The sequence below is a fragment of the Amblyomma americanum genome, chromosome 1 (assembly GCF_052857255.1).
Source record: "Amblyomma americanum isolate KBUSLIRL-KWMA chromosome 1, ASM5285725v1, whole genome shotgun sequence".
NCBI lineage: Eukaryota > Metazoa > Arthropoda > Arachnida > Ixodida > Ixodidae > Amblyomma > Amblyomma americanum.
The window spans coordinates 13,337,353-13,346,044 of NC_135497.1; positions in this window are offsets into that span (position 1 = coordinate 13,337,353).

Sequence of the window (8,692 nt, forward strand, 5' to 3'; positions counted from 1 at the left end):
TGGTTGAAATTTATAGCTTTTCATAGTAAGGGCTCAGAATGCAAAATACAGAGGGGTTGAAGGGTGAGAGAAATGCAAAATGTTCTGGAAATCTTTTGTTTTTTAGGCGCAATATTAAAAAAAGATAGGCACATATCACAAGCGCGTATGTTGATTGTGTTTATATATTTCTTGCTCACGAACCGTGCAGAACCTTTCTAGTTTTCTGCGCCGTAGTCGCAATTGTTTTCTTTTTTCTATCCTTCAATTATACAGGTATTTTCCATTGCGCAGAGTCAGTGAATTCGTCTACAATTGTAAAGCCGGCACCAACGCACGTGACACTCGATATGTTAATCGTATTTCCACTTGTTCTAAATGAGATTGGGGTTATACAATATCCTTTAGGTAAAAATAAACAGACCTCTTCTATGACCAACTTTTGTTTGAGGAGGAGGAGGAAATATCAAAATCAACTTTATTTTCAGCATCCAACGTCCACTGGACAGGAGTGGACAGGAGTGATACGTTGAGAAGGGGAGGGGGGGGGGCAAGCAAGGAACCTTAAAAAAAGGCTTGACAATTGGCCCGCACTCCGTGCAGATGACAGCGACGCAGTGCTGACATAAAAAAGGTGTATGCAAATTAAAAGAGGAAAAAAAAGAAAAAAAATACACATGTCAGCAAAAATAAACTCACGGCGAGTACATTTTCACTTCATGAACGAAAAAGAAACGATATATGGAGACAAGGATTTACACTACAAAACTTTACGACAAATTCGTGCTCGTTTTTTGCACGCTGTAATAACAAACAAAGAAAAATGTCAAGGCAAAAACAACTAGTGCAAGGAGCAAAAAACAAAAGCAAAAAACAGGCGCGGAAATATATATATATATATATATATATATATATATATATATATATATATATATATATATATATATATAGCTAACAAGATTACTTATGCAAACTAGGAGGCTATAGGCTCGAGGAAAAGCAATATTATACACGAAAAAGACAACATTGCACAAGGCACGTTAGGAATGTGCAAGGAAATCAGAATTTAACACAGTCTGCAAGGTGTACCGTAGCAACTGGCGACCGTAATTTGTTCGCGTGTACGGTATCTGCCACCGTTCTGAGGTCCTTGTGTCATAGACAGTAAGACGTAATTTCAGAGCCGCAAGTTCCTTGAGATAAGGGTCATTTTTCTTCATCGAGGTTTGATAGCATGAGGCAAGCAGTTAATTGTAAAAATTAGGAAGTAGGACTTGACCGAGTTTCTCAAAAACTGGCCCGGTGTGTGCGTGGCAAGCAGCATTAGAAGTGTTACGCACAACTCTCTTTTGCAACTTATGTATTTTGGTGATGTTCGTAGCAGGGGTAGTACCCCACACTAAGTAGCAATATCTTAGTGTGGAGAAAAGCAGGCAATGATTAAAGCAATAATCTTATGTTCTGCGGCAAAAGAAAACGCAAGCGCGATATTATTCCGACGCTACGAGATATTTTGGAGCAAGTCATTTGAATGTGAGCGTCCCACGACAGGTTTTCGTGGGAGAGAACCCCGAGACTTTTGACAACGGACACCATTTCAACGTTGGATCCAGCAAGACTAAAGGTTACATTCGCCGGTTTGTTTTTCGGGCGGAATTAAACTGCTTTCGTTTTTCGAAACATTTATAAGTAGAGAGTATACCACGCTCCAGTTTGTTAAAAGCGCTAGTACATTGTTTGCTTTATATTTGAGTTCGGTCAAGCTAGGTCCAGGAAATAAAATACTCGTGTCATCGGCATGCATATGCGATAAATCTAGTATGGTCACTAATGTTTACTAGGTCGTTTACGAAAATGTTAAATAATAATGGGCCGAGAATGCTGCCTTGAGGAGCACCACTCCGGAGACGTGTAAAGTTTGAAGCGTAACTATTCAATTTTACTTGCTGCTGTCAATTTCTTAAGTAACTTTGCAAAAGCATCAGAAATATGCCTCGAAAACCGTAGTGTTCAAGTTTAGCTAAAAGAGTGGTATAGTTCATTCGATCGAAGGTCTTCGAGAAGTCCACGAAAATACCCAGCTGTTCTCGCTCAAAAGAGTCTAAAATGATTTCATTTTGTGTTAGTAACGCGATCTCAGTTGGACGGTGCTTTGTAAACCCAAATTGCAGAGGCGTTATGTTGTGCTTAGCGAGAAAACTGTTTATTCTTTTGTGCATCAATTTTTCAATGCCCTTTGAGAAGACTGGTAGGATTGATATCGGTCTGTAATTGGAAATGTTGTTTTTGTCTCCTCCTTCGAAAATGGCAGATACTTGCCATTTGTAAGCAACATGAAAAATGCCCTGTCGAAAAGGAAACGTTGATAACATGTTCCAACACGGGCGCTAAAATATCAATGGCATGCTTAGTCGGCTGAATCTGCAAGTCATCACCATCGACATACCTATTTGTTTTCAGGGACAAGAATACTTTGGTTCCAGGCAGTCACCGGGAGGTTAACCGGAAGAATAACCGGTTTGTTCCTCTGCACGGGGGGAACGTTTGCTTGGTTCAGCCCTTTACCTGCCAGCCAATCAGTAGATGTTATAACACAAGCGTTTCCGTCTGGACAGTTTGTGAAATCACTTGTTCTGAATATTAATCACCATTTTTTTAAAGTAACTGTTCTTATAAGGGCCTTCTCCTGGAAAAAAAGAAATAAAATACTTTTTTTTTGCAGCAGGTGAACATTTTTCTAGCTGAGATATGTTACGATGCGTTGATGCCGTTTTGGGACAGCTCGAAAGGGACGTTGCTGCAGCAACAGAATCTGTGCCGATAGAGAGAGAACATCAAGCGCTAGGCAGTAGGTTACTACACATGAGGCAGGCAAGGGCTTCCTTGATGCAAAGGTGGCTAAAGCAAAAGCTCATCCGGAAACTGAAGTTAAAAATCAACCAGTTGGATCTTAGCATAGAAAAGCACTCGCAAGACGTAATAAGACATCAGTGGAATAAGTTTTGCGGTCAGATGAGTGGTAAATTAGGCAATAAAAACACGTGGCAACTGCTGAGGCACTTATTAGACCCAGAAAGTAGCAAGGCAGAAAGCAGAAAGGGTATAAATAGACTAATACACCAGGCAGATTTAACAGATGAGGCTCTATTAAAGGAAATCGAACGTATCTATATTGGCGACACTATTCCGGCACCGCATCAGAAATACAATGGTACTTCAAATTCGGATATGGACGTGGACATATCGGAGACAGAAGTAAGAGCAGCATTGTACCAGATACGCACCGCCTCGGCGCAGGGAGCAGATAACTTAACCAACAAAACGCTAAGAAACCTAGATGACAGGTCTGTAAAAGGTCTCAAAGACTTCTTCAATCAATGTTAGCTAGCGGGAGAAATACCGGATACTTGGAAACACGCAAAGATAATAATGATACCCAAACCTGCCAAGGCCCTCGACTTATAAAACCTAAGACCGATTTCTCTAACATCGTGTGTAGGAAAGCTTTTGGAGCACGTAGTACTAGACAGAATTCAGCATCACATGGACAAGGGTGACCTATAACCGGATTCTATGCTGGGCTTTAGGCCTTCCTTGTCACCACAGGACGCCATGCTGCAGCTGACCGAGGAGGTGATTAACCCAAAAAGCAGTAGGGATATCCGAGCAATACTAGCGCTAGATTTAATCAAAGTTTTTGACAATGTAAGCACGAAACTATTCTAGAGGCTCTAGGGTCTCTGGGGTAGGGAAGAACACCTACAATTATATCTCAGCGTTCCTTCAAAACAGAACGGCTGACATACATATTAACACACTCAAAAATGAAACCATTAAATTAGGAAGCAAAGGGACCCCACAATGATCAGTCTTGTCCCCCTTCCTATTTAACATAACTCTCATAAATCTGGCTAAAGAACTTTACAAAGTGCCTAGCCTTTCCCCCGCACTCTACGCCGATGACATCACGCTATGGGCCACCAAGGGAAGTGATGCCGGGCTGGAGGAAACCCTTCAAAGAGGCGCGGACACAGTGGTCAGGGAAGCCGAGAGGGTTGGACTCTAAATCGGAACTTCTAACAATAAGGCACCCGAGAATTAAATAACACCCACCCATTGAGATACTTCTGGGGCAAAACAAAATTCCGGAGGTCAAGGAATTTAATATGCTTGGACTCTACATTCAGAGTAATGGTAAAAACGCCACAGCCATCAAGAAAATGGCCTCTTGCGTAGGTCAATTCAGCAGGTTAATTAGAAGAATCACAAATAAACACAAAGTAATGAGAGAGGCAGACACCAGGAGACTCGTTCAGGCCTTCGTCCTGAGTAGGATCGTATATATGGCACCATATTTAAGTCTGGACCGGACTGAAACAGAGAAAATTAACACCCTTATTAGGCAGGCATATAAAATCGCGCTATGCCTACCCACAACTACGCCTACGGATAAGTTGTTGGGGTTAGGAATACACAACACCATAGAGGAACTGATTGAGGCTCACAAAATCTCCCAATTGGAAAGACTCGCTAACTCTAAAAACGGCAAAACATTAGAAAACTCAAAATTGGCTATGACACCGAAAAATCCGAGAAGCATCGAATACCTAAGAATATTTACGCGATGCTTCAAGTTAAGCCGCTTCCAAAAAATATGAACCCCACGAGACATGAAGCTAGAAGACTGGCTAGAGTTAAAGCTCTCCATAAATATTACGATGGCTAAAGGGAGGTAGCCTACGTGGACGCGGCAAAGCATGAGGAGAGGAAGGGCCACGTGATAGCCGCTATGTAAACCAGGACGACGAAACAACAGCTGCCAATGTCCTCACAAACAACATCGAGGAAGCAGAAGAGGCAGCAGTCGCCCTGGCGATGACACACGCACGCGCGCGCGCACACACACACACACACACACACACACACACACACACACACACACACACACACACACACACACACACACACACACACACACACACACACACACACACACACACACACACACACACACACACACACACACACACACACACACACACACACACACACACACACACACACACACACACACACACACACACACACACACACACACACACACACACACACACACACACACACACACACACACACACACACACACACACACTCACACACTGTAGAGTCATAATGAGTGACTCGAAAAGTACTGTAAGGAACTTTGGGCAAGGAAAAATACACAAAATTGCACACCAAATCCTCGACAGGCAAAAGATATTCAAATTTGCCAGATTAAATTGATCTGGGTCCCCGCACACTCCTTTCATCCAGGGAATGAAATGGTCAATGAAAAAGCTCGAGGTCTCATTAGCCGGGTCATGAGCTCTCATCCCTGGGAGATAGCTGAGGAGCGCATGACTCTACATACCAGGAGATTACAAACTATTACAAAGAACAGAGATTAATATACCCGGCCCCGCATAAATCACTAAATAAACACAAACAGGTTGTTTGGAGGCAGCCTCAAACAGGCACATTCTTTATCCCACACTAGAAGAGCCCTAATGTACCCCGGCAAGTATAAACCACAGTGCCCCACGTGTAAGGATTCAAAAGGGAACCTTGCATTTTTGCACACATGTTGTACGGATGCCCCAGGCATAGGCCTAGGCCAGAAAGGCGTATTAGCAACAAAGCACAGTGGGAGACTGCGGTAATCAGCTCGGAACCTGAAGTTCAGAGGCTGGTGGCGGATTGGGCACTGGAGGTCGCCTGCAGGCACGAAGCCGCGGCCATCGCCTGAAGCCTGGAGCCAACACCGCATCCACGGCGGTGACAACGCAACCTTTTTGATTCAATAAAGTTTTCAATGAAATGAATGGGACATATCGCCGATTCCACCCGCAGCCACAGTGCCCGCGACCCTCAAGTCGTGATTTCGACGTTCCGACACCGTTGTTTCTTCTCGTTGCGCCATGTTGCGCTTTTGACGAAGTTTCGGAATGCCACGTTGCGTCGTATGGTGACGATACGCATGCGTAGACGCGCGGACAGCAGGGTTGCTTTTGTTTGTTTTGGGTTGATTCATTGCAACAAAACTGACATGTTGACTACTTGACGTGATTATATGCCTCAGACGGGGGAAAGAATTGAACAAGACAAAACCAAATCTTAAACGCCGCTAGATTTGCGGGGAAAAATATATTCATATTTAGAGGGCGCGCCGTCGCGCCGAGTGAAAACGTCACGGCGGCGCGCCGATGCCTCGGCGGACACCTTCGAACCCGACCGCGGCGGCAGCTTTTCGATGGAGGCGAAACGCAAAGGCGAGCCCATAGAGTTTCTTACTATTAACTAGAGGGAAAGCTGGCGCCCCGTCAATGGGAGTTTTCATGGAGCATCCTCGAGACCACCTGTACCACCATGGGCGCTCTATGCATCATGGGGCAGAAGCTACCGACTGCGCAACCACCAAAAAATGATGAAAAAAGAAACATTGTTCGATAATCAAGAACGCCCTAACATTGAATATCCTGTCTGTAAATTGCAATAATCGAGCAGAAAAACATGTAAATATAAAGTTTGCCCAAAATAATCTCCTATTGGCCAAGTATTGCAGACAACAAAAGCCAACATTTCGTACTTAACAGGCGCATTTTTAAAGATAAATACGTTCGCAGAAAAAAATGTTGTTTGAACACCTTAAGAGGTTTTTTAATGGCACTTTGGAAACCAAAAACCTTTTATTGGCGTCATGTGTTGTTGCGTTTTCGCTACTATGGCTTTTGCGCACTACGTTTGCGCCAAAGTCGTCTGCGCCGTGGACGGAACGGGGCATGACAGTAATGCCACTCTGTGTTCCTGAAACAAACCTACTGTCTCGCACCAAGTAGCTCATCGCCCCATGATGCTTTGAGCGCCCATGGTGGCCCAGGTGCAGCGCCGCCAGTTTTCCCTCTAGTTAATAGTAAGAAACTCTATGGACGAGCCACCGCGGCGGGTACAAATTTTCGTAAATTATATGTTGCAAGGAAGCGTTGTTTTGCAATCAGTACGTATGTCCTATAATAAAATATGATAGATCTACATCGCAATAAATGAGCAGACAAGCAGCAAATTCGCACATGGTAAAACAAACCTTTTACTTTATCCACCAACCATCCGCCAAACGCAGTGCATTGAAAAGGGCTCGTAGTACAACAGATGCGTTCCAGTAACGCCTTTTGATTCCTCTGTCATGTAAACGACGTCATGGGCACCGTGACAGTGGACAGTTGACTGGTCAACGTTATCCGTTAGCGGACATGAGGTAGCGGTGTATAGCGAGTTGTTGGACATATCTATCTTATGGATTTAAAAAAATCGTGAACGTACGTCTGCACTCGTGAAATGCAATTTTAGATCTGGGGCCGGATTATGCAACTGTCAATTAGCAGAGTTGTCAAAACTTGTAAAAAAGGTGTCAATTAGCCTCCCTCCTATTGGTCGGTCGTGACCGGCGGCCATTTTGATTTTTTGGGTGATGGGTGGCTGCAGATGACGTCACGGATGTGGCAGAAGTGATGACGTTGCACACCTAATTATGCAGCCGCTATTTGACAGTTTTTTGTCACAGTTTTGAGGTCGTCAATTTGATCGTTGCCTTTGCGACAGAAAATGGCGGCGGTGTAGGCGGCGATGCGACTAAGGCGGCTGCGCTGGCGCGAGCAACGGCGAAGGAGGGCGCACGAAGACGCGTTTGATTTGCCGGACGAGCTGTTTCGACTGGAGAAGTGCAGACGGTGGAGTGGCTTTGCGACCGATGAACGGGGAGGTGCGCGTGCGAGCGCGCTGTCGGTGCGGCGGCAGGTGCTGTGTGCACTGCGGTTCTGCGTTCGTCTGCATCGCAAAACCGACGGTGAGCAAATGCGTACAGCGGGTGTTGGAGGCAATTTGTAAAGTTACTGCGCATAAGGAGTGGGTTCCGTTGTCACCTCTGTGACACACAGCTACATATAAATAAGACACGCTTATGCTAGCAAAGCACTTTATTTTTCCCAGTGGCACTTCGTGGTCTTCTTCTGTTTCCCAAGGGAAGCAATGGCGAAGGAGAGCGCACGAAGACACGTTTGACTATGTTTGACTTGCCGGACGAGCTGTTTCGACGCCTTTTTCCACTGGAGAAGCAGACTGTGTAGTGGCTGTGCGACGAAGTCGCCGATGAACTGGGCGGAAATTTCCTTGCGAGCGCGCTGTTGGTGCGACGGCACGTGCTGTGTGCACTGCGGTTCTTTGCTACCGGCGGCTTTCAAGCTGCCGTTGGTTACGAGGCGCACGTCGGCATCGCACAACCGATGGTAAAAAAACGAGTGCGGCAGGTGTTGGAGGCAATCTGCAAAGTTAGCGCGCAGAAGGGGCGGGTTCCCACGGAAACCTCTGTGCCATATAAATAAAACACGCTTATGCTGGCAAAGCACTTTCTACAAAGTTAGCGCGCAGAAGGGGCGGGTTCCCACGGAAACCTCTGTGCCATATAAATAAAACACGCTTATGCTGGCAAAGCACTTTCTACAAAGTTAGCGCGCAGAAGGGGCGGGTTCCCACGGAAACCTCTGTGCCATATAAATAAAACACGCTTATGCTGGCAAAGCACTTTCTACAAAGTTAGCGCGCAGAAGGGGCGGGTTCCCACGGAAACCTCTGTGCCATATAAATAAAACACGCTTATGCTGGCAAAGCACTTTCTACAAAG